The sequence below is a fragment of the Anser cygnoides genome, chromosome 8, assembly GCF_040182565.1.
Source record: "Anser cygnoides isolate HZ-2024a breed goose chromosome 8, Taihu_goose_T2T_genome, whole genome shotgun sequence".
In the NCBI taxonomy this organism is placed as follows: Eukaryota; Metazoa; Chordata; class Aves; order Anseriformes; family Anatidae; genus Anser; species Anser cygnoides.
The window spans coordinates 18,531,999-18,559,404 of record NC_089880.1 but is presented as its reverse complement, the minus strand read 5'-3'; the positions used below and the strand labels follow the sequence as shown (position 1 = coordinate 18,559,404).

Here is a 27,406-nt window from a genome sequence, read left to right as displayed (position 1 = left end):
GTTGACCAGAGAGAAGAAGGATCTTTCTGTGCCCATTTTATTTTTGGGAAGCAACTGGACACTACAGCAATGAGATGCTTTATCTAAGGACATAGAGATGTGGAGATTCTCCAAAGCTGACAGCACATCGTGTACTGGTAGTGTGGTTAGAAAGGCTATTTTACAATTAACTCCTTGCAATTCTATCCACATATTCAGCTGAGCCCCCACCTGAAATCTGCAGATGAAAGCAGCTTTAGCTTGCACACAGCAGTGACAGAGAATGAGGATACACATCGGGCTGATGAGCACTAAGAAGTAAATTGTGTGCCCAGATGGAAATCAATAGCTCTCTTCATTCTTTGGCAAGATCGGGAGCTTTGGATGGCAATTAAAGCTCACCCAGCTGCCAAGTGTCCTAATTACACACACAAGAAATTTCACGTATCTCCTTCTACCTGAAACATCCCTTGGGCCACATTCATTAAGGTCATTACAGTCATACCTGCTGCTGTTGCTAGCACTGATTTTTTTTCTTCTTTAATATCTATCTATCTATTTAAATATATCCTTGCTTGCACCTGGCTCCACCGGTGAGCGGCCCACCCAAAGGCCAGTGGATGCTCCACGATCGCCTCCAGCCCCCCTGCAGAGGCCAGGCAGCCATCACAAGGGATTTTCACAAGGCCCATCCCGGCAACGTCTTATCTCTCCCACTCCATTTTTACCGTTTTTCACCTCCTACTGAATTTCCATGAAGAATTGCTCTCCTGCCTGCTCGTTCACCAGCCACTCGTTTTATTGCACCGAACTACCTCGGATTGTCTTTAGCCATCCCTCTCACCGCCTGGGCTCTGCACTGCAAGCCCCTTCAGAGCAGCAGTTACAAGCAGTGAAAAGCAGCACAGGCAGGTGTGGAGATAAAACGATGGCTTAAAAGTGAGGCTGCATCTGTGTGCGGGACTGTGCATGCCGAGCACCTGCGGGTGCCCCCTTTGCCTGCTCATCCGCGTGAGCAGGTGAGCAGCTTTCCAGGACGGCGCGGCATCAGCTGCGCACACCGCGCAGAGCGCTCAAAGGCGAGCGGCGAGCTCTTCCGTTGCGACATCCAGGGACCTGCCTGGTTCTCTTGGAAACGAAGCCCTGTCTTCTATGTATTTTGGCATTACTTTGTTCATACAGCCTTTGTGAGCCGAGGCAGGTTGGGATTCTAACAGGAAAGAGCAGATTTTACTTCTCTTGTTAGGAACAATACAGAAAAAAATTCTTTATAATCTCTTTAATTTTCCTGGCACATTTTCGTACTGTATAAATAATAGTACCTAATGGACAGCTGAACTTGAGTGGTGCAACCAGTTTCCAGGAACGCTTCATAATTGTCCTTGACCAAAACATGTTTGTTTTTTTTTTTTTTTCAGAAGCCTTCAATAATTCAGATCTGAATCTAATGCAATTAGTGAAGCTGTGCAAAGCACACTGAAAAGAAAAGCCACTAAAAGCTCAGGACTCTTCTTTTATCATCATGATTATCACTTTATTACGAATTAAAGTGGGAACACCCATTAAGTACCTGTGGAGCCAAGAGCAAGGGCTCTAAAAGCTCTAAAAAGTCAAAGATAAAATACCATCCCACTTAGCCTGACAGCTCAAGACCACAATGCTCAAGCCATTGTGCTGTATAAATCACCTTGTGTTTGCACAGAGCCTAGATTATTTTTATTAATCCACAAGATTAGCTGAACTGGGTTCAACTATATTCACCAAAGAACAAATAAGCTACCGGATACATCAAAGGTGAGAAGAGACAAGAAAGGGTAAGAGGGAATCAGTCATTCCCCTTGGGCCGTTCCAATCTACATATGAACTTCCCAGGAGGAGGCTGACTATTACAAACATTTAAGGATATTAACTTATCCTATGCCTTTTTTTCTCATTTATCCTCAGTGTCTGCTGCACCACTCTGGAAGGGCAGTGAGGCCTCAGAGGCAGGTATAAATGGCTTTATGCTGCCAGACAACCACAGGGGTGCCTTAGAGATAATGAAAATTATCTCCATTGTCAGAGAAAAAATAAACATTGAACAACCAGAACTATTTTTGGTACAAGAAATAGTTCATAATTTCACTTCATCTAGATGCATTTTAGTTTGCAAATAAATACTATATTCATTCTCCTTTACTACAAATAATTCATATGCACATTAACTATTGCAAATAAAGCCTGATGGGAATTCTCCTTGAAGAAGAAAAAGACCATCTGTCCTTCACCAGCCAGGCACAAAAGGGATGCTCGGCTATTTTATAAAAGCTGCCAGTCACTTCTAGGTGTGGGATCATCTCTCACAATAGGCAACATGCCATCTCCCACACTGGTGAATGCTGTGTAATTTGCAGCACTAGGAACATGGTTTGTAATGATATTTGATAGGGCCGTAGGACATAAATTACAGAGTTATTACACTGAGCTGCTACCGCAAATTCCTGTCGGGCATCAGACCCTATGGGTTTTCACTAGGGATAACGAAGAGGAGAAAAAGACATGTTCTGAACTTTTTAGGAGACATTATTTTTACAAAGAAGTTTAGGGAGAGAAAAGTCTTATGTGGAAAGGTTTTACTGTTATCCTTGTTATTTCATTGTTAAGAGAGTTATCATTTCAACTGGACAACATCCCGATAGCAAGAGAAAAAAAAAAGACAATTTATACATTTACGTAGTTGTGTTAAGTCTGGGGATGGCACTATCTGTCTAGGTACGGCACAGCAAGACCGGTTTTCCTCTCCTAATTTCTATGCTTCGTAAGCGCAGCTGTCAGGCAACATTCTAGTCTGGAAACCAGCTCCGTAAAGGCGATAGCTTATACCCCATTATACACGTCGGGTGCAAAACTTTGTCATATTGCTGACTGTCATGACAGATGCTCTCCAGGACAAACAGCACGAAGGCCTCTCCTGCAGAGAACTTAGCGGTGGAATTTGAAGGGACAGATCATAATCATGGCACAAAAGTACATACTACGCGATTCCCCGGGGTCTGCTGTCACTGAGGAATCGGAGCCTGAAATCGCTGCCCGGCGAGGCCGTCCTCAGACACTGATCCCAGCGAAACACTGCATGATTGAGGATTAGCAACTATTTAATTCATTTTGGCCTGGAAAGAATTTAAGAAGAATGAGAAGCTTGAATCAAAACTTGAGTAAGCCTGAAGCTATCCTGACATGTTTGTGAACTAAATTCCCTCCCAACACTTTTCTATTATTTTGGTTCTTGGATCATCATTCTTTACATGCTGGGACCAACAATGCCTTTTATTGTAGCCTGCCCCATTTTCATCTTGCACACAAAGGGAAAGCTCCCTTGGTGAATGCCATAGGCAAATACTGCTTTCTCAAAAAGTTACATGGGAGAAGTATGTTTCATCTTTTGTTTGCATACTGTAATCTTCAGCCTCTCTGAGGGCAGATGAGTCATTCATAAATACGGCCTTTGGACTTTAAAGGTCAGCTATATTTTTTATAACAAAAACCTGTTACACAAAATCATCCTGGCAAACCCAAATAGCAACTTGAATTAACGTATCACGAATGAACCACCTTGATAAACGCTCCACCCACAAAATGCTACTCTAATCTACAACAAACGGTAGCAAAACAGGAAAAAGTGATGAGAAGCTCTTAAAAAGGTTTAGGAACATCTGGGGTACTTTTCACGGCTATAGCTTGGTGCAGGAGCTTACTGAAAAGTCTAGGACTTTTGAAACAGAAGGCCAGCTTAGGAAAGACACAGAATCATCCAGTGCACCTCACGCAAAGGATCAGCTCATGAATGAGAAGCCTTGCAGCGAAAAGACAAGAGCCAGCTGTAAGTAAGAGAATAAGATGAGATACAGAAAAAAAGCAAAAGCTCTCTTCCAAACATAATGAAAAGTTCAAACTCTTCCAGCAGCTTATGGTATTTAAATGTAAATGAGCCTACTTCACCCAACCCGGAATTAAGAATTGCTTAGAAATTGTTGCTTTATTTTCTGTTGAGTCTTCCTAACTTTTGAGTGTCTGGGTGCTCAACATACTGTCTGACAAGGAGCCTGTAAGCCTGGTGCTGGCATACGTATGTGACCGTCTCATATTAAACAAAAGGGATGTCTGTTCCAAAAGGGGTAGCTCCTTCGCAGCTGGGTTTTGTGCACACCAGTTTAGGTGAGACCAATTCCTTTACAATGTGCCCGAACCCCAATGGTTTACTGTAAAGTTGTCATTTTTATGGAAATAAGTTAGAAATATTTAGAAAGAGCGGCACAGGGTTGCTTCCTCTTAAGAGCTGTAATATATTTTAAGATTTATGACTGGCCTTGGAGCTGATGCTTTAACTTGACAGCCAGAAACCGACAACCGCTGCAGAAAGCTTGCTCTGGAGGCAGTGGGAAGCAGCACCAACACTCTTGGCTGCAGCAGCAGCCGCTGGGGCTGCCCACATCCCTGCCTACTGTCCTCCTCCCTCCCCAGCCGGCACCAGCAGCTATGCCGGTCCTCACAGAGATCTCTGTGTGCTGGGGGGTTCCCCACCAAGGTGGCGGGAGTGAAGAGCAGCACTCGATCTGGCGTTTGACTTCGTGCAGCACTCGCAGTAGGACAGACTCAATCCTCACCTTCCTCCGAAGCCCCTTCCTCCTGCCCCATCCATGTCAGCAGTGCCACCGCCCCTCCTCCCATGCAAGCCTTCAGCATCCCATAACCTCTGGTGCCTTTGTTTCCTTACTCCTTCTGTCCTCCCAAAACGCGTCGAGCCTCTGACATTTCCTTCTCTACAACTTTCCTGACAAGTTCAGGCTGACCTGGCCATCTGCACTGGGCTGCAAGTACAGTGCCCCTCCTGCCCCCCGGCACTCAGCCACCCCTACAGCCTGCTAAAGCGTTGCTTTTGAAGTCGTCTGACTCAAGGATCCATCAAAACTGGACCTCCACACAGTTCTTCGCCAAGTTTGGGCTTCTCAGAGCAACCTACAGCTGGCGGGAGCCGTCTTAGGTCCCTCTGACTTCAGGATCAATGTTTTCACCACCCACAGATCTGCCCCTTAACCTTCCTTTAAAAACCCATCCCTGGTCCCTTCAGACTCTGATACTGCTCTTACACACACAGCCCTGATGCTCCTTTCAGGCTCTCCCAGAGCAATGTTTTCTTCTCTTTCTTCTGCCACATCTCCATAAGGAAATGTTTTGCTAATTCTGCTCAGCTTACTGCTTCTTTTTTAAATCCCTCGTCAAACTCACTCTCACCAGACCGCTCGCAATGCAAACAAAGTAATACCCAGTTATTTGCAATAGCTTCTCAGGACGTTATGTCACGTTGCGATACAACTTAACCCTTCTGCCACGGGCTTGCAGCCAGGGCTGGCAGGGGAAGGCAGGGCTGGCGGGACGGGCCTGCACACCGGGGATCCGAGGAGGGAAAAGCCCGTGCCCGCAGCTGCCCCGCTCACCCGGTGCACGATGACCCCACTCTGCACCGCTGCCCAGACCTCGAAGCTGCTGTCCCCCACTCCCTGCCCCCAGTCCTGTTGGAAACAGTCAGCTTTTGGTCTTGCTTAAGTTTGGATTGTTAAGATCCCTGGCCAGGAAACTTGGGCTGTCATCAATAAGAGAATTTCCCTTAGAGCACCCAGCAAATCCCTGGGCAGTGCCAATTTACCACGGGGAAGGCCATTTCTATTGCCAAACAGTATGAAAATGAATGGAATTTGCAACGTTTGTTTCTAGTAGTTGATAAATGCTTACTGATGTGGATCAAGAACTACAAAATTCCTACGTCCAGTTTATTCTACAGTGTGATTCGTAGTAAATAACTTAAAAGGCCAAAGCTAGCAGGCTGCATGTGAGCTAAAGATGGAAGATGAATCAAGAAATTATACATACTGTAAAATATTTATGCTACTGGATTTCTATTGCATAGATCTAAATAATAAAATGACTCATGCCATGTAGCTATCCCATTCCTACATCCAAAAAGGCACCGCAGCTATTGTTATGGTTTCTACATTTGAGAGCTGGCCAAAGTTTGTTCTTTTAACTTCTGCGAGTTATAAAAAGGCCCATCTCTAGTGAAATATGTATTTAATTTGTATTTAATGTCATTTTTGGAAACCAGACCCAGACTTATTTTATACAGAAGAGCACAAAGGCTTAACATCTGACATTTTCCTAAGCTTCAAATTGTACTCCAATGCGCTAAGATCTTACTTTAACTTGCCTATAAGGATTTCTGTGGGTAAGAAATTTCTTGTTGGCTGTGATGTGTTATTTTATTTGCAGTTAATGTCTTTAAAACAGAAGGTATCAAAGACAGCAATTACAGAGTCTGCTTTCTACTCTGGTATCAGAGCAGTGCCAGTGACGCCTGAGCGCGTATATGAGAAACTACCACAACGATGGAAATCAGGAAAGGGAAGCATCAGCGGTAGGGAAGTGAGCGAGGCAGGATTCAAAGAGTGCTCCAAGCCCACACAAACCACACCACCGTGGAGCTCTGGCTAGAGGAACTGTAAGACATGCCCTGTCACAGTAATGACGAACAAGACGAGCATCCCAACCACACAAAAATAAGCTGAAAATGGATAACAACTGGATACAAATAAAATGTATGAAAGCATGCTGTACAGCTAGGCAGAGAGGTGCTGATACCACTTACAGACCCTATCCAGGCAATCTGACCCAGACTAGAAATTCCTCTGAAAGCACAGGTGTACCTTTGTACTTAATACACGTACAAAACCCTCCGATTTAGGAGATCAACTAGTTGCATATGCTTCTATCTCCAAGCTCATGCTGAAATCCCACGGAAGACAACAAGGCTTTAAACACACGCTTGAAGAATTTCCTGCCTAGGGAAGGAAGTCTTCCTCGGCCCAGCAGTGTCCATCTGTCTAGACACTGTTTGGGTTGGAAGGATTCACCCTTCTCGGAAGTATCTGATGAATGAAGGTAAGTGACAAGACGGAACAGAGATCCTGTACCGCTTGGCAATTCTTCTAACTCGCAAAGCGATAGCCCAAGGATGTGTCATTCCCCGCAGAGAAAACTGAGCTGAGAGGTTGCGGGTCACCTTCCTGCCGTGATGCTATGCCGCCGGGTGTGTGCACGCTCCAGGGTGTAAATCAAGGAAGACTTTGCCAGGAAGAGCTTACAAGGAAGGGGAGGATAAAATAACAGGCTGAAGAAAAAAATCTGGGGACAGGGTGGGGCGGTGCGGGTGTTTCGGATACCAGTCAGAGAAGAGGATTAGGGATGTGTATCTTCTCAAATGTTAATATCTCTGCAAGAATCTGACCTGAAACACAGAGTTCAGCCTTACACTAATGTATTTTCTGTATGTTTCACTGGATCCAGGGAGGAGAGAAATAAAATCAATTTCTGCGACAGAGCTGGGGTCTCCAGCATTTGGACAGACTTCCCACTGCTCCTCCCCAGGGCCCAAGCAGTCACCTCACAGCTCATCGTGCCCAGGTACAGAATGGAACTGTTGTCTTCTCTTTTTAAAAAGTCAGATGTCCAAAGGACAACTTTTTTTTTTCTTTTTTCTTTTTTTCCCCCCAAAACGGAAAACTCCTTGTGCTGGAATCAAATAATTGAAAAGATGCTGAAACAAGAGACTAACAGTTAATCCTGCCCAAAGGGTAAATCTAAATTCTCCCTGGAAAGGCTACTGCATGTGGGATTACATACAGTGGTTAACCAAATATTCAAGGGACATTAGTAATTACCATAACATCCCACCACTTACTCTGTCAAATGCACAATTTATGCAACAAGCCCACAACTTCAAAAGGAATTTGTTTACTTTAAAAATAGTTGGAAATACATTTCCAACCCACAGTTTTTCCCCCAATGCCTTCCTGTCCCCACCTCAAAAAATGCCTGAAAGGCTTGGAGGTGTTTTGTGCAAACACCTTTCTGGGTGAATTTTCTCTCAGTGCCATCCGTTCAGAGCATGCAGTGTGCCAGGAACACAGCTTCTTCGTTTCCCTGCTCTGCCAGCAGAAGTTTGGATGTGGCTGCTCTGGATGTGTGCCACCAGGCCCAGGTCCTGGTCTGGCTCCTTCCTTCCCACCTCAGGGGATCACCGTCAGCTCTGGGGCTGCATCGGGGCACTGGAGAGGCTCACACAGAAGGTGGCTGGACAGGGGCTGACCTTTACACTGTGATTTCCAAATTCTAAGATTTATAAAAAACACACCTCCGTAAGCAGATGTACAGCACGAAGTCACAGGCGGGGGGCAGAGACCGGCAGCTCCTGCTGCTCTGTGACAGCGGCACCGCCACCCCGGGTGCAAGAGATGCGCTGGGACAGAGGGCGAGCTGGTGCCCCTCTCGGCTGCTCTGCTCCTGGTCCAAAACCAGCTGTGGCCACGGCCCTGAGCGGCACCTCCTGCCATCACCGCTCCAGGCCAGGCTGAGTCAGGGCCCTAAAAATAAGAGTGGCCCCTTTCCAGCCCCCGGCCGTTTGATCTCCCGGCCCTAGCACACACGCTGGAAATGCAGCGCTGAGCGGCCAGCCCGGTGGCCTGCCTGGGCTTGTCTTAACCCGCAGCCCGGTAATTTCAGGGATGTGTCACACTTCATCCAGAGCTCGCTCCTTAAACCTGATACAGGCTTGTTTTGGTCACTTGCTTCTTTCTTACCGACGCCCTGGGAGCACCAGATGCCTTTAGGGACAAGGGATCGGGGTGTGCCCCTGATAACACCGTGTTTTTATAGCAGCACTTCAGCTTCTGATGGGATTTATGTAACGCTGTGGAATATTTATAGTTGAATAGAACTGAGCAGGGGAATAAATATAGGCTTTATACATCGCAAAGCTTATGCTATTAACTGACCCAGTGCCGGTAGCCAAGCCCGAAGCAGCGCTCAGTAATGCAATTCCGTGCGTCCAGTTGAATGCACACGTCGGGCTGAACTGAGGGGTGTCTGAGCCAGCGCTCACTGCCCTCCCTTGAGTTTTTGGCAACCCCCCTTCTTCCCCTGGTACATGCTCCTCCGGCCGGGGCGAGCCCCTCGGCTGCCCTTCCTGCAGCCCCACAAAGCACACGGCCGTCCTCGAGCCCCCAGCCCGGGCCCTGATGGGCTCGTCAGGGGCAAACGCCGACCGGGCCCTCCCTCTCCTGGCCCCTCTTCCCGCTTCGCGTCTCACCTCACGGCTTCACAGCTGAGCCTGCCTTAGTAGAGGCTCCTTACTAAGCCTTACAAGGCTATTTTACAAAAAATCGCAAAGATACCGGAACTAAAAGCCTCGCTTTGTTCATATTTTTCTTCCCTTAGCTGTGTGCGTGCCAAAGAGCTATCATCTTGCTTTCCGGCTGAAATAGAAATTCAGTAATGCATACTTTGGGAGTTCTGTCACTGAAGTAATCACTTAAAAGTGACAAATAAGCCAGAGAATAAAACAAACAGATGGAAAATGGTCATCCCCATCCATGGACACCTGCTCTGGGATGCAGTCTGCGATGATCTATATACACTTCAGAGACAAAATTACTTTACCACATGTTCGAGAGTATCTGTTCAGACCTTGGAATGGGTTACAGGAAAGACATAATTGGTACCAAAAATGGCATAAAATCAGCAGTCTAAAAAGTACCTAGTTGTAGTTTTGAAAATAACAGATTATCTCATTCACAAAAAAGCTCATGAATTGTGAAACAAAATAAGGATAAAAATACTCCTTAAAGAAAACCAACGTGAGCCCCAGCACAATCCACCCCCAGGCTGAGTCACCTACGCCCTAAGCTTTGAGGGCTTTTTCAAATGTGCGTTACTGAACCTAATTTTATTCAAATGAGGCAATCCTCTGACTAGGAGCAAGACGGAGCCTTCCATGCATTTCATTTCCAGGATCAGGCCTACACTGAGTTTAGAAAACCTACATGCTTAACACCTCCAAAACACCAGGCAAACCTGACTGAATGCCTAAGAAAGATTTCAGGAGCATGTGATAACACTGGCAGCCATCCCTGTGTGGGTACAGTTTACAGTAAGGAAGAAGAACCTTTGCAAGAACACACCTTATATGCGTTCCCTAAGCAAAACTGGCCTTATCAGATTTTTTTTGCAAAGTAGAGAAAGGATGCAAAAACCCCCACTCCTTATTCAACATCACCCTCCCAACAAAAGTTTTCAGTGTCTCCATCCTTCTGAAAGAAAGTATTTTCACTCCTAGATTTTGGAATTGTCTTGGAACTCAGATAGTCAGAGCACTCTTACGTAATAACAATGTGGCATCATGCTATGAAGTCACTATCTGGTCAAGTTTCAGCTGTACAGTACGTAGGTATTTTAAGATTGGGATTGCTGGTCTTTATTTGTAGGAAGGCCAGATTTAGGTCACCACAAACTGAGTACAAAAAAAATCTCTTTCCCTGCTCTACCCCTCCCCTCTTGGGTTTAATGGGAAACAGCGTAAGTCCTAAATATACATTCATTATGTTGGCTTTCTGAGAACATATAAATATGCTAAAATAGCCCACTAGCATTCCCCCCCCCCAAAAAAAAAGAGCAAGCCAATGTAGATGATGTAATATGACAATTCACTTATTAAGACATCAATTCTTTTGCACTAACAGAATAGATATTATTGCAGTCCTAGAATCTGACAGTGAATCCTTGCTTTCCAATCATGTGGCTTAATAAAAAAACTTTGTAATAGGAAGGAAACAAAAGCAGATATAAACATGGAAAGAAAATTGAAAGCAAATGGGATGAATTTTGGTGGCAATTACATAAAGTAAGCGTGAGCATATACAGAATATGTATAAAAGCCTTATTGCATGTTTTAACATCAATTATACACCATCACTCCAAAAATAACTTTCCGGCAAAAACACATATCCACAGGAAGAACAGAAGACTGTTATATAAAGGGAATCAGGGTCAAAAAAGAAGGTCCATGAACAGTGATCTATTCACAAACCCTGAATTACTTCACCTCTTTCATGGAAAAATACAGGGCAAGTGCAGGCTTTCTTGCTTCATGTGGTTACAACTAAAAATACACCTTTTGCTGACCTGCAGATATTTACTGATGCCAGGCAGATTAAAGGGAAATTCTTGCCAGCCTTTTCCTCCTTCTTTTGATAACAGGTATATGTCCATGACACTTAGCAAGAGCAAAGTCCAAAAATGACTTTGGGAATCTTAGAAGTGACAGTGGCTATTTTTATAATCCCCTTGCCTAGATCTGTGGGATTTTCCCCATTAGATAATTGCTATTTTAAGATTAACTTGTCAGTCAACATGAGCCAGAAAGATGAGAGCCAAACTTTGTACTGTTTGTATCACCATCTTGAGTCTGTAATCAGTAATGCTGTAAAATAACTAATTTTAGGCATCTGAGGCATGTAAGCAACCTCCAGCCAAAAGAGCATCATGAGCAGTCTACCTCACCCGAACAGAAAAGCACTCCATATGTTTAAGATGCTGCCCACTACTATTTGGGAGGGCAAACTGGTTAGCCCCGTATCAGGATTCAGTCAATATTGCTGCTAGCCCAGCGCATCACCGCGGGGTCACCGGGAGCTTCGCGGCCGCCCCGTGGTGCCCTCTGCGGCAGCCCCAGGGGACGCTCGCCCCTCAGCTGCATGCTGCCACCCAGGCCAGGGCACAGACCCCGTGCCTCACGCACTGCCTGCACAGCCCGAGCCACAGACCCAGCCTGGCACGAGGGGCTCCTTTCCCGGGCAGACGCTGCTCCCGGAGCCATTCGTGCGAAGGCGAGGGGACCGTAGGAGCCTGCCGAGGGGAGGGCGAGGTCTCAAACCAACAGCCCTGCTGCTCAGGGCAATTACTCCAGCTTTGAGCAATGCAGATTGTGAAAGAGTTCAGTTGTATGGGAAAAAAAAATTATTATTTTTCTTCCTCCACAGAAAGGAATGGATTCAGCGTGTGCCAGACTTGCCTTTTTTTTTTTTTTGACAACTTGCAGCCCATTGTTTATAAAATGGCACCCTGAATCTTCTGCGTCATATTTTAACTTAAATACTTTTATTTAACTAAAACAATGTGTATGATGGCAAACAAACAAACTAATAAATAAATAAAAAAAACAGGACTTCTGTGGAAACTAAGTTTACAATTTCCCACATGGATTAGATGTTGATTTTCCTAATGAAGTAAAACACTTGCACATAATTCTGCTCTGGGCCTCCAACTATGGATTTTTTTCAATGTGACTGCTGATTACAAACATGTTGTGATCACCTCACCCTTGTACCTTTTTTTTTTTTTTTTAAAGAGATGCTACATTTCCGTTTCCATGTGGCTTCTGACCTTTTTTGTTTCCTCCAACTGGAACAAATCTGTTCCAGAGGACACACGTGTCCTCCTCCCCACCAGGGGGTTTCAGGGACGAGCTGGTGCGGCCGGCCCGGGGCCGATGCTCTGTCACAGGGGCCCCTACACTGTGGTCGGGCAGGGGATGTGCCAGCAACACATCGGACAGGAGGCGGCTTTGGCTGGACCCCAAACGCCGGGATGGTACCTCCTAGGACTTGTTAATAGCCTGAATAACTGAGAGCAGCCTTAGCCTGCTCTAAATCACGCTGAGGCTGTGTAACCCTCCCTGCCGTGCTGTTGCAGTGTCCATCAGAGGCCTGTGTCCTGCCCCAGTCTCCCACCTTACCCTGCTCAGTCCTCCCCAGTGAAATTGTTTCAGTTTTGCCTTCAAACAGTGGAAGTAAACAAGAAATATCAAGTGCGGTTGGCAATGGCTGAGAGGAGAGCGCTGCGAGCCCCTGCCAAGGAGAGGCGGTTACCTAACGCTGTGCCGGCGCTGCAGCACCGCTTCCTTCACCTCCACTTGTCCCCATTTGCCAAAAATAAGTAAAAATCAAACCCTACAATCCTTACATGAGGCATCAAACCTATCACGCGGGGTCTCAGATGGCTGAAGCCCTTCTAGGCTAATAGCTTTGCTGTTAAGAAATACTGGATTAATGTAGCAAAGGGTTCAAATATTTATGAGCATCATGGAACGAGGCCAGGCAACATGCACAGTGTGCTAGTCCAGCTGTTACACTCCCCTGGCATTTTTAAACGGTGCCATCTTCTCCAAAGGACAATATGCACATTTAAAGAAATAATTAAAAAGAAAGAAAACAAAATATGATTTAGAAGTTAATTTTCTTTGGGGATTTTTCTTCAGGTAGACAGATGACCAGTATTTACAGAAGGTGCAGGGTCTATGGTGCTTGTGGTTGGTTTGTTTTTTTAAGCAAGCTACAGTTGTAAATAAGACCTCTGATGACTAAAATGGAGAGAGATCAATGTGTAAAGCTTTTTCAGGCTGTTTATGAACATTTGAGAAAGTCTGCTTCACTTTTTCCTCTGCACAGGCAAGTTTCCTCTGCCTCTGTGTACAGCAACACAGGACAGAAAAACACTGGGAAGATGTTGGAAAATATGATAATAGAGCTACCAGCACTGACAGGTGGGCTCAGCCGAGGTAAAGCTCTCCCTAATCATTTTATTTTTAACAGGCTGGACTCCATATAGAAGCGCTGCCTTCCCCTCCGGTGCAAGAAGAAGCCCATTGACAGGGCAGGGAGGAAGGAAGGTGGGGAGGGAGCGCGGCAGGACTGAGCTGGCATTTCAGCCCAGTTCCTCCCAGCTCTGTGGATTCCTTCGAGTCATCCTTGCCCTGACGCTCGCCCGCTGCCCTGCGTGCACCCAGTGCCTGCTTCCCGAAACGCCCTGTCCCCAGGGACCCCCTGCACCACGGGTGTAGGTGGCAGCTCCCCGCAGCAGAAACGCGGCTGTGGAGTGACGCCGTGTTTAGGGAGGCCGGGAGACTCCCACCTGCTGATCTGCGGGCCAGAGGAGCAGCTTGGCTCCTCGCTAGGTGATCGCACTCGAGCACAGCTTTCGAGAGACGTCCCATATTCAGACAACGCCGTGTCTGGGCGCTGCTGAGCTACCTGGGGCCGGGCAGGGTGCAGCATGATGCAGGCCGTGCAGCAAGGCCTGGCAGCACGGTTGGCTCCGTGAAATCCTCAAGTAGTGTGTATGTTTGTACCGGCGGCACTTCGAACCTTACTGCGCATTGAACAGCAGCTGCTCGAGCATTCACGCAATGCTCGTGAATTACTTTTCCCTAGTAATGTTCCTGACAGGCTATTTTTTTAATTGTATTTTTTACTTTCTTAAAAAGGGGGGTGTTTCACCGTGAGGCCTCCTCCGATGCCGACAGGCGGCTGTGGTAAGCGCGGACCCAGCGCTGCCAGGATCAGGCCACGTCTCTGAGCCCGGGCTGCACGGCCCAGCTAACCCGCTGCAGCGTGGAGAAACAAGGGCTATTCAGTGGTTTTAAAAGGGGAAATTATTTTGCTGCCAGACCATCCCTGGCTTCTAGCGCTCCCCACACCGCCCTGACCAGGAGCTACGTTTAAAACATCCTCCCTGGCTTGTTCCCTCTGTGGAGGAGACATGAACAACAAACCAGCGCAGCCCTGTTATAATGCCACATTTCTCCTGGTCAGTAAGATCTCCAGCAAAAGCGCAAAATATCCAGCTGGATTTTGCAGCATGGGAGCCGGGGTGGCACCTGAGGGGCAGGCTGGGCTCAGCTGGGTGGCACGGCCCCGTGACCCATCCAGGCCCTCGGGAAGTGGAAGCCCGGGGTGACCCAGGGCAGACATCTGCCTGCTTTCCGTCTGACCAAAAGCCAACGCTTGGAAGCCCTGGTAGAGCAGCTAACAACTTCTGTCAGCAGCGGGACTCATGAAACCGTATTTCTTACAGACCCATGTTGTGTGGTTGGGCTTTCCAGTGTCCCTGGAGCACAGGAGCTCCAAGCAGGCGCTTTCTGCAGTCGGGGTGCTCAGCGCCTCTCCTGCAGGGGCTCCCCAGCACCCAGCTGGAGCTGTGCTCGGGCAGCAGCATCTCCCGGGGCACTGGCAGGGCCTCCCTCAGCTCCACAGCTGCTCACCTTCCTGGACTCTGCCTGTGATTTCATCTCTCTGAAACAAACCCCTTCTGCTTATGGTGGGTTGAAATCGATCTGATGGATTCAAAAACCATAGGGGGAACCAACAGGCCAAAGTGACTTTAAAAACTGCATTTAATAAGAAAACTTCCTGACGTCCCTTCCAACTTGAATGATCCAATGATCTTGAATTTTCCCTCTGCCATGGTTTCCCACGTGCAAAATGCAGAGGAATACATGGATAGCATTTCCCACTCACAGTAGTTTCAAGAAAACACATACACTGAGACTGTGTGGCACCAGTGACCACAGAGGTTTAAATATAAACACCTTTTTAAGACAATGAAGAATAAATACCCTCCACATGAACAAGTACAAAATTAGCTAGGGGCATGTTGTCTGTGGGACAGGATTGACTTTGCTGTGACTTCAAGCACTGGTGCTGGTTTGTGGCGGAGCTGCATGACACGGGGTGCGACCTGACGGAGCACGTTCCCTGCTGAAGGAGGCAACCAGGACATCGGGCCAGAGCCTCCATCTGCATTTACAGCTTAGTCCACGCACCCAACACCTTCTCTCCTTGACAATCTGCTTCTTGAAATATTTTCCTTCCTAAAACTAACATGAAAATGAGAGCAGAAAAAAAGCTTAGCCTCAAACTGCTGTTTAAATGGCACTGTTACTAAAAAGCAGAAAAAAAAAATCACACACAAAAAAAAATCAAGCTGTAGATGAAAGTTTCTGGAGTAGAAGAGGCTGAAAGGCAGCAAGAGACTTCCAGATATGTTCAGAGAAAGTTGGCTCCCATTCACATCTACAGCAAAATGTCAGTCAGCATCTGGATCAGGACCCCTCTGCACTGGAAATCAGCCTTCAGATGGGGGGCAAGCCATTCTTTTGTATTTCCTTGTCTGTGCCACAGTGACAGTGCTGCTAACACTTCATTTATTTTGTTCATTTAGGAGACATCTAGTTATCTCAATTATTTAACAATGTGTAAAATTACAAACATATTCAACTACAATATGTTCCTCTTGCGTAAACCTCTCCTCTTGGCCACATGCATAATGAAAACCCTGTTGAGTCAGTAATAAAATCCAGAAAGCTTTCAAGTCTCAGAACTGAATGTTCAAATTTTGTAGCTCACTTCCTTTTCTAACCAGACAGCAGGGCTGCCAAGAGAATTTCTGGGCGTTCAGCCCCTTTTGATATACATATACACACACACACACATATAGCACTTTACCAGGGCTGGCAAAGAGCAGGCACTAATTGTTTTTAAGCCAGTTATGAACAAACGCATTTTCAAAAGAAGTCAGAATACTACTTGTTTTCATCTGATGGAACAGACAACTCAGACCTGGACAGGGAAAACGATCAGCTCCAGCTCTGTCAATAAATAAATATTTGTATTTCATTCCAGCAGAGGAAAAATGCAGTACTGATTTTAGGAACCAACCTCAAAAATTCATGTGTTGAAATACCACAGTTCTTCATGCAAAAGGGCCAGTTGCGCTTGCAAATTCCTGACTTGCCTGAATAACTGCACTAAATGCATGTACAGGTTGGGCACATCATCTAGCGTACCACATTTTTGGAGGTTAAGCCTCATTCCCATGAAGAGAAGAGCATCCTCATCCTGCACTGAAGCCAAACTGTAATGAGTGAACTTGGCCCATCTCAACTAGGAAGACTTCAATGCTAAATATGAGAGCTTTAAGATCATATTACACAGCACACTTATGATTCTTGCCTGAAAGATTAAATACCTTCTAAATCCTTTGCACTATTTATAACAACAACCACAACTACATTTGTTTCTCTTCAGAAGCACTGTCTGCTTTTGCATTTATACTGTAAGCAGCATATTAAAAAGGGGACAGGATAGGTTTCACATATGTCAATGCAATACAAGAGCAGACAGCAGCCACGTGAAGGGAAGGACAAACACTCAAAGAGTTTCATATGGCATGGAAATACAAAGCTAAGTTCAAGTCTGAGAGTTTTCCCACACTTTGGCTAAGTACATTACCAACAGCCACCGATGTGCTACTCGCGGCGATCGTATGGGAGTGTGATGACACACGGCACAATGCAGCACACCCCTAATGCACACAGGCTCCACAGCCAAGGAATATATGTGTGTCTGCTGGTGTGTGCCCTAAGAACGACCGAACAGCCTTAACCGTCTGCGAGATACATTGGCAAATAAGCATTGACTGAGGAATTAGACCCTGTGGCTCTTCACTTGACAGCAGAAGCGAGGTCGTCCTGACCTGCCCTGCACACCCAAATGGAAGATCTTTGCATTGCTTGCGTGATCAAATCTTTCCATTATCAGTGGAGAGTGAGTCAGAATAGGATACAGATATTGTTTACTAAAAATCTCTTGGAACATGAGAGAGGAAAAGGGAAATACATAGGAGAGGCTAAGGACAAATTCCAAAAAACAAGACAAGAAAAATAAAACAGGGACAAACCGTGAGAGTGAGAAAAGAGGTCGAGAAAGAAATACCAAAGTGAACGCAGAAGGGGAGACACGAGCTAGAAGAACCCAGACAGAAAGCTGAATACAAGCAAGGAATAAGGAAGCCAGGCTGGGACACCAGAAGGGTGACAGTGGGAATACGGGAGACGAAAAGGGGAGACAAGAGGCGGTGGGTCCCCAGGATGTGCGCTACTGATGTGCACACGCCCTTTATTTAAGCAAACACATAGCCAAGATGACCCTAATATCTTCTGGACACTACCAACACTGTCAGACAGGTGGCTTGCACTGGCAGAGGGTATAAAACAGAGCAGTCTATGAGCAGGGAGAATCCCTGCTGTGACCAATTAGACGAAATGACTGGGATGAAAGGGAAGACCCGTCGTCCCCAAAATGCCATTCCTCCCACAGAGGTCACTACCCCATGTGCTGTGGCTGCTCCGCACACGCTCTTGCCATCCGTGAGTAAGCATCCACAGTCCTCTCACCCCTACTTCAGGCATCTGAATGCCTCCCGGTCTTCAGCACGCCCCCACACCATCCCTGTGAATCAGGACACAGAATTTGTCTCCTCTCTACAGACGGGGCATTCAAGCAGAGAGGGATGCCTGCCTTGCCCGGGACCACACTGGCAGGCTGTGAAACCCAGAGCTTGAACCCAGCTCTCCCAAGTCCCAGGCCAGAACTGCAACTGCTAACGAGAACCAAGAAAATTCAAAAAATGCAAATGAGCCATCTTGAAAGTTTTATAAGTAAAACTCCTGCTGTAGGCATGAATGGAGGAAGTGCAGACTCCAGCAGGCAAATTCTTTGCCACCCCATCTCCCGAGTCCCAGAAATCCTGTTGATCTGGGCTAATAAATTTCCCCAAGCCCTAGACATTCTCTTGGCCCTCATCCCAAGCTCACATAAGAAGCTATTTCATAGGCAAGGTTCTTATTTACAGTTACTCAACTCCCATAATATTTTATCTGAGGTGGCATTTTTAACACTCCCCTCCCCAATACTGGATGAACTGTCTCTTTCTTTGCTTTATAGGTTTGTAACTAATCTAGTTAAAATCCCATAAATACTGCGATGTTTCTGTGCTCCACATTCAGGCAGGAGGCTGGCTGAGGAAAAAGCACATTAGCATTAAAATGATGGTGACATCCAGACTGAAGCTGACAATTCATTCATTTTTTAAGCCTACTGTCATTATGCCAGCTGCCCTTCAGGAGCTGACTGTGCAGCAACTGTGTTCTCTCCTAAATGCGCAATACCCGGGCACAGGTATCCTGCCATAAAATCCAGAGTCACAAGCCCTTGCCAGGTCACACAGTGGGTTAATGTGCTGGGTTTCCACCCCCTGGAGACCTGGGCTGGCTTCTTTGTTTTGCTGCAGACCTGTGTGCCACTCCAGCAGCAAAGGGAAGGTCATAAAAGCGGTGGAACAGGGCACTGGGGAGCAGCCGCAGCAGCGCGGGGTGCCTCAGGCCAGGGCTGCTTCTGGAATCAATGAATCTCAGTATGGGTCTAGGAGCGCTGGCTTTGTGTGGATCCCTGCTCACAGCTAAGGCACAATGAGGAGGTGCAAGCAGGCCATATCGAAACGTGGCCTCTAACTCGGTGTGTGAAGAAAGAGTTGCATTATTCCACCACTTCTCCCTCTGGATGGGCAATGGCCCACAGTGCCGCAGCTGTAACACCAGCGCTTGGCATAGGTTTCCTCCTCTTGGTACCCCAGCTTCACGAGGGGTCCACCGACGTGGTCCGTGGCTGGGCAATTCCAGGGCAGGATATGGCCAGTCTGCCCAGCAAACACCTCCTTCTGTGCTTTCTGTGCCGACCTGAGCTGCTGCCTGTGGTCACGGCGACAACTGCTCCCCGGATCCATCCCAGCTGCTTCTCTTACATCCGTTCTTCTGCCATGAGGGAAGGGCCACGTCCCTGCACCACCCAGCCCAGCACACCTCTTGAAGGACGCGCGGGCTTTCCGCAAGGCTAGTGACAGAAAACAGTGATACTTAGCCTGGGGGAGGATGAAAAACCGGACCCTGCCTAGCACTTGTCAGAGGAGGAGCTTGCAGACCAGGCAGGGTGCCCGTGCCGGGGCGCTGAGCAGCTGCTGCCTTGCCTAGGTTGCTCCCCGTGGCCTGGCCCTTCGGGTCAGCAGGACAGGGGGCCGCACGTGGCTGGGAAACGTGCCCGGGAAACGTGCCCCTCTGCTGGTGTGGCTGGTGGGAAAGCAAGACAATCCCACCCCGCCTCCCAGCTTTATTCACGTGCTGAGACGACTATTACATTTATATACATGTATATAGGCGGCTCTATGTACTCACACAGTGCTTAGCCCACCGCAGTGCAGACTCCCATTCCCTAACTCTACTTTTCTTCAACAGAAAATTTCCCTGAGAAACTAGCCAGACACTCCAAGAATCTCTTTTTAAATGTTACCTTAATCTCTTACAAGAGTTACAAATCAGCCAGCTCTTTAATCAGACTATCAAAATGAACTCACTTCTTAGCTGAGATAACTTCAGAGGAAATGAGGGAGACACTGATGCAGTCCCCCAGTCCTTGGGAGCTCTCAACTCCAGTGTCAGCTCTTTAAGTTAATTAATGTGTGCTAATTAATGCCATTAACTTTGATCAGACAAATCAGGTTTAATGTCAGTATAACTGAGATGGGAAGCTAGTGCTCAGGTAAGACCCCAGTCGAAACCAAAGCAAGTCTTCAAGAAATCCTGAATCTGGGAGCGTATTTCTTAGCATCCTGGCCGGCAGCCTACACGCACGGTGGGTGCTCACCTGCCACCCTGCACAAAACCAAAGGCACCGTATGCTTGTGCACGCGTCCATCCGCACCCGCTGTCAGGAGTGGGGGTGGCACAGCGTGGCTCGCTCCTGAGCTCTTCTTCCTCGTCCCACACCGGCCCTTCATCGGGAGCACTTCTATAATAACTCTGTTCTCCTTCAGCCAGAACTCCATCCTGACCTCCTCCTTCGCTGGCTATGTAAGCGAGGGAAAGCTTCTTACCCCACATCCTCACTGACCACAATCTAGTCCTCTATTTTTGAAATATTTAAGGCCTGAAATGTAGAATTTGGGGTTTTACACCAGTTAATATTAATAGAAGCATTCTCAGGATTTTTTCCCCCAATGTAAATGGAACGCTTTTATTTTTTTAAACATCCCCCTGTGGTGCTCGCAGACCAAACACTGCAGCATTGTGCCAGCCCGGGGAGCTCGCTATAAACAGATCTGTCTAGCTTCTCTGTCAGACCCAGGGAGCTCCGCATAAACCAGGAAAAGTAAACGTGTACATTAAATATTTACTGTTTTCAGCGTGTATAATCTAAAAGTGTTTTTAGCAGCACAAGGAGGGTGCACTTTTAATCTCCGATTTTTATTTTGACATGGCACTGTTATAAAATGGTACGGGTACATCCTGAAAAAGCCCAGTCCTTCCAAGCAGAGGCTCTCCTCTCACAACTGCTGACAAACATTGTGTTATTACACAGTGCTCACCTGAAAGACCCACGCTGCTCCACATTGTTCTCAAATAGTCCCATTAAAAGTTGAGTCTGTGGGAGTTTCAGAATCGGACCCCCGGTTAGGCAGCAGGAGAGGACAGTGATCAGCATGCAGGTAGCTGAGTACAATACGATGCAGAAGAGTGCAAAGAGTTAAAAGAAATGAGGAGCAAACATCTCTGAAAGTACGTAGCTGCCAATCAGCACTTTTTTGTTTACGATTAACAGAACATCTAGCTTTTAATGCCTGCTCCACGCGGAAGGGTTTCTGCTTTCATCTCAGCACTGACACTAGGAGTCATAATTTCTGCACAACAACAGGAAAAGATATGTTAATGCAATCGTAAAAAAGTCTCCGCACCACAGCGGGCTGCTGATAGCCCTGCTAACCCCGCACTTCCTGAGGACACCAGTCCCTGGGAAAACAGTGGGCAGCAGCCACGCTTCCTGGCTGACTCAAAGAGATGTCCTCTCCCCACGGGTCGCGCTCAGCGGCGGGCTGCACGGCGCTGGCTGCTGCAGGGAGCCACGCGAGGACCCGGTGCAACGCAGCAGCCTCTCGCCGGGCTGCCCACCTGGTCTTGCCTGCCGGCTCCCTCCAGCTTCCCTTTAGTCTCCGGCAGGGATAAACTGAGGAAGGGATTCCATTCAAACCGTTTCTTCTTCACTCCCCAAGAAAAAATCCCCCCAACCAGTTCAACAGAGCAAGACACATCTTTTAGATTTGGATGCTACTCAAGTCTAGAGATGGTTTAGCACTTCTCCTGAATCGCAGACACGTAGGACTGGGATGGGCAGTCATTTGCACATTCTTGGACCGTAACTCTGTCTCCAGAAACATTCTCAAAGCACATACATGATCTGTTGGCTGTCTGCAAGTCCTCCCTATCTGCAAGGATGACATCGTGTCTACTTATTTGTCTGCCATTGATTTTTCTCACTCCACTATCACTGACCAGAAGCGAGGGGCACAAGCCAGAGAGCAGCGCACGCAGCTGATCTCCAGCAGGGCAGCCCTGGGCTGGCTTCCTTCTCTCAGCTGGCTCCTGGGTGTCACAAGACAAACGCACGCAGGAGAAGAAAAGAACACAGCTGGCTGCCACTGAAAGGTGCTCACAGTAACAGACTGGTAGGCGAAGGGTAAGAGCCTGGAGAGAGCAGAATGGAAATAAACAGTAACGCAGCAAACACAACTACGGTCTCACCGTGTTTTAATAACCTTGTGTATGTAGCAGAGAATGAGTAATGATTCTGGACAAAGCCAACGGGCACCTCAGGGGATTCGGCACTATTCTGCAATTAATCCTGTGACATTTACAGCAGCTAGCCTGGAAACTGACAGAATTCACTGTGTGGCAAAGCATCTTCTGTATCTTGCAGGATCAGGCCTTCCCTTCTACATGTGTACAAAGAAACAGAAATGCTATTTTTTTCACAAAACCAAGCAACAACAACTAAAAACCTACAAAAAATGTGTTCTTAAAACCAAAGGCCGGGCAAGCCCTTTGAATGTCCACGTACCAGTGACAAGAAAACATTTCCTCAGGTCATTAGCAGGAGAGAGGGAGTGAAAGCACCAGAACGAAGGCAGAAGGTTCTGCCAGCTTTTATTCAGGCTAACCTTAAGGAAACAGACCTTTGATTAAGAACTATAACAAAATAAAACACCTTTTGGGAAAGAAGTTTGCAGGTATTTTAAATGCAGAAATGTAAAAACAAATCTGAATGCACTGAGGAGCGTGTGTTCTGGGCCAGAGTTCCACATGCAGATAAATGCAGAAGGCAGCTGTCCCCAAGGTGTAGCTATGATGTAGGCTGAGGCAGACAGCAGCTGAAAACCATTATGGGCTGCAGCCTGCAAGTGTTCTGATGCTGAGAAAGAACCTGTGCATGCTCCTGGTGCCTCAGCTTCCTTCAACGAAATTCACAAAATGCAGCTGTTAAAAGGATTTTTCTATGATACATAAAGAGAGATTTCAGCCTACATTTCAAGTTGAATCGCTGCATCGCAAGACGATAGGCGTGACTTGGAATTCATGCGCAGCCAGGTGCTAGCCAGGACCACCTGATGGTCTTTTTGTGTTGCGCTTAGGCCAAAGCCCCCCCAGCAGTCTTTTCATTGCAAACTTCAGATACAGGGATGGGCCTGATTGCAAATTCTCTCTTCTGAGTGTACCATAATGTTGAAGCATACGCACGTGAGAGTGGGTTAATACATACTAAGTAATCCACCTGCCTCACTGAGAAAACAGAACTTCCCAGTAGTGCAGCAGTAGCTAGTACTAAAATAAACTGAATGTGAGCTCCTTGAGCGGCAGCGACAAAGAGCTCTCGGTTCTCTGAATGGACAGCAGGAACTAAGCAGAAGATGACTGTAACTGCTTTGCCTTTCTGCATCCAAGCCTTGGGTGAGAAGCCGTTCAGTATGTGTTACCAGTCAGAGGTTCAACGGGAACACACTGATCATCAGCAGGGATGCTTCTCGCCTCTGTTTTGATGTTATGTCCCTTATACCTACATGGGGTGCAGTTCACGAGCTGAAGCAGCAATGAGCACAACTGAATACTACTGCAAATTTAACTTCTTTGGTTCCCCTGCAGGCTCAGGAGACTCCCAAGTTCCCTTTCCACTTTCACAGAAGCAGAACCTTCACAATACCTTGAGAGCAGCCAGAGGAAAAATCAGTGCACCTACAAAGCAAAGTGCCTCGGCACAAATATTGCAAAGCACAAACCCACTAGTATTAGAAAACACAGGCAAGGCACATACTATACAAAAACTGGCAGGCATGAGCATAGCTAAAGGGAAGGTAGCAGGGAAGAGGAAGAAAACAAATAGGAAATGCCATACTCAAAGAATTCAGCATAAACTCCGAGCAAATCAAAGCAAGAAAAAAAAAATCTGAACCCACTTGAATTTTAGCTGCTGAAGTCTTCTGGCTACTCTGCCTGTGTGTTGGTATGCTTAATTTGCCCCACTGGATTTGCACCTCCTGTGAGTCACTGAGAGGAGCCATTGACTGGAAGAACTGATTTAGTGCAGCAGGAACCGGCGGCCTGGCAGGAGCTGCAGGAGAGGCCCAGCCTAAGGTAGGTAAACATTAGAAGAGGAAAGGCCACAGGGAAAAAGACTGGAACAGGGAAAAGGAGAAGAAGGAGAAGGAGAGATGGAAGAAATGCACAGCAAAGGATGGGCAAAGGAAAAAGAGAACGGGGAAGAGGAAATAAAAGTACAAAAAGGGCTATACGCTGGTTTTAGTAAGAACCTTCCCCAGAATCCACACGACTGTAAACTTTTGATGTTCCCTAGTTCAGTGCTGGATACCTACTGCCACTGGACATAGCAGCTCTCGGAGGAATATCTGTCCTATACATCCCCTTACGCTGCTCTGGAGTCCCTACACATAGCTGTGGAAAACCGTGTGGAAGGAAGATAAACCATTCAGTTATTTATTTATTTTTTTCTTGATTTGTCTCTCTGGAAATTCCTTTTCCTGGAGAAATAAAGGCCTGCAGAGATGACAGTGTGTACTCAGTAAATCTGTAATACCTGGTGTATAAGCCAACTGTTTCAAATTCCTGCCTTGCATTAGCCAAGCTCTCAGCAGACTTTACCTTACAAACAGCTATTATTGCCTATGGCACAAAAAGTTAGGAGACAGTAAAATACCCTTCATTACATAAAGCTGGGAACACTTCCCAGTTCCCTTAGGACAACAGAGGTCTGGAACTTGGTGTTATACTGAATACAACCTCAAAAAAGAAAGATACTCCAAACTTTTTCCTGTTTCCTGATGCTCATCCACAAGACATAGGCACAGCCTGGAACGTAAACTCGGGGTCACAGTTTATGACAGGGAAATGTGTGCAGTGGAAGCGTATGAAAGGTTCACAGTCTAACCTGAGCTCCAGAGAAACGCAGCCGATCTCGAGCGTTGTCAACTACTTGAAATTCAGGACAGGTTTGTTAAAAGGTGCTTCAAAGCTTTCAAAATGCCCTTTTCTGAGCAAATGCAGGTTCGGTTACAGTTTCCCATCAAAGTTGTGTGAATGTGTGGTAAGACATGAAACCAAACGAGAAAAGGCGCCATTCATCGACTGTTCCTGTGGCATTTGCTGAATGTTGTGAAAATCATAGATCAAAGCAAAACGCTTGGTACGTGTCCTTAAATTAGATGTAATTAAACAAACAAGTGTTTGCATAAATCCCTGAAAAGCAAAACCGTCCAATTTAACCACACGTTGGTGTGGCAGCTCTTTCTGCTCTAACATTTTCAAAATTGTCACTAGCAAAAACGTGCTGAACGACAAAATCGTTCCTCCTGATCACAATGCCACCGCCACAATGTCACCTTGAAAAAAAAGGACCGGTCAGGCGCTCCACCTATGAGCCAACGTTCGACTTTGTAAAACTAAAGTGCCGTAGCGCACACACACACCTACCAGACTGAGGGAAGCCTGGAGCACTGGATAGCTCAGAGGCTGGAAGCAGGACCAAGCAGCTCCTCCTCGTCACAGCTGGAGCCTGGCCAGATCGGTGGGGCTGGAAAGTCGTTACCGCCATTACTGGCAGCCGCCTGAGTTCGCCGGCTGTCTCTGTCCAATTCTTCATGGACACATAAAGTGATTCCTGTCGCCAGTAATGGCACTAATTGGTGTATATTGGCATTCTCAGGAGATAGCTGCATATAATTAAAGACCAGATTTCCCTTTCAACAATCATCCTTTCCAGTCAAGTTTGGAGGTGTACGAAGGAAGCAGAAAACCAGCGCCGCCCTCTGAGGGCAAAGCGGGCCTGAAGCTTTTCTCCTGCCACCTTTCACAAGCCACCAAACCACCCGAAATAGCTGCGGGGATCTAATCTGGAGAGAAAAGCACAACAAGACTCAGCTGTGGGGGAAAGCACCCACAGGGCACCAGCCCTTTTGCCAGAGGCAGGCTCTGCAGGCCCGGCCTGGGCCAGCCAGCTCAGGGCCTGGGCCTGGCCGCTGCGTGTCGGGGCAGCCCAGGCCTCTGTGGAGGCTTCCCCGGTGGGGAGAGGCTGTCTGGCAGCAAGAGGCCAGTCTGGGGCACCGGGGACACCGCGCTGGGTGTTTTCTGTGTGAGGATGACACAGGGGCTGCCTCGCCAGCCCCCCGCTCAGACAGGATGCGCGTGGGAGAGGCGCAGCAGCTCGGTGCGTGTCTGTGGGAGCCCGCCGTGGGGGTGCGGGGCAGCCGAGGACAGGGGCCCCGTTGTGTGGGACCCCTCTTGTGTCACCCGCGCCTCCCTGGCAGCCCGAGTCCCCCCGCCGCACTCCTCCGGCCAAAGCCAAGCCCAGGAGCAGCGCTCCCAAGACAACAACGAGCCCCCTTTTCTGCGGCCCCGGCAAGGTCCAACAAGGCTGCCTTATTATTCCTGCCGGTATTAAAATACAAAGCAAAACAAATCGCACGGGCGTGCGCGCACGCCAGCCCCCAGCCCCTCGGCGGGCTGAGCGCCGGGAGCAGCCCTTGCCCAGCACTTACCCAGCCATGCGCACCGTCCGTCCCTCGCCGTGAAGCCGTCCCGGCCGTAACCCTGCCGGCAGCGGAGAGGGGCCGGCGGCGAGGTGCTGGGGTGCTGCCGGAGCCCCTCGCTGCGCGCCCCTGGCTGGGAGCAGCAGGCACAGGCTCAGAGCCTGGCAGCGCTAGGCGGGCAGGTTAACCGGGTCTCCCTCCTCTGCGCATCCCCTCCCTCTCCCCTGCCTCCCCCTCCCCTTCTGCTTTTCTGGGCTCTCGAGGGTTTTTTGCAAAGTTTCTCCTCTCCTCTGCATCTGCTCCTCCACCTTCCATCGTTGAAGGCAATCAAGAAAAAAAAAAAAAAGAAGTAAGGAAAAAAAAAAAATCCCCCCAAGCCCACCCCAAAGTTGTGTTGGGCACAGTAATCTCGTTTGCCAGGAAGCATCCCGGGAATGGGGCTGGCGGTACCGCCGCCGGGTCGCACACGGCGCTGGGCTTTTTTCACCCGAGCAGCGAGCGGCAGCGCTGCGCCAGTTGGCTCCTCCGGCACAGCGCTCCTAAATCATGATGGACAGATTGCGTGAAAAACAGGAATTCCAAAGAATTTCCTGCCCTGGGAACAGAAGCGAGGGCTATATTTAACAACCTCTGAAGCTGTCAAGAATGCTTTGTGGCTGGATAACAGAGCAGAAAAATGCGAAAAATGCGGGCTACTGCTCTACCAAATAAGGCAATATTGTTACGTCGGGTGCCCGCTCCCAGCTGGAGGCGCTCGGGGCCGCCAGGAGGAAGGCCGCCCCGGCAGCGGGCTCCCTGCCCGGCCCGGCCCGGCCCGGCGGTAGGCGGCGGGTGCCGGGGGCCGGGGGGTGCCGGGGGCGCCGGTGCCGTGCGGGCGCGGGGCCCCCCCCCCCCCGCGGCCGGGGCGGGGCGGGCCGGGAGGGGCGGGGCGGGGCGGGGCGGCCGCGCGGCGCGCGCCAGGCGC

At 48.0% G+C, this 27,406-nt stretch overlaps 1 protein-coding gene across 2 annotated transcripts in view; it reads right to left on the bottom strand.

The window, feature by feature from the left end:
- Positions 1–27,406, bottom strand: part of DDAH1 (dimethylarginine dimethylaminohydrolase 1) — a 97,330-nt gene that overhangs the window by 64,079 nt on the left and 5,845 nt on the right. Inside the window, exon 1 of one of the 2 annotated variants that reach the window (XM_048059286.2) lies at positions 26,452–26,652. The exons of the other annotated variant lie outside the window; for it this stretch is intronic. The gene's annotated coding sequence lies outside the window, so the exon portion shown is untranslated. Of the gene's footprint in view, positions 1–26,451; positions 26,653–27,406 lie in introns of those variants that run through there. 2 annotated transcript variants of the gene reach the window in all.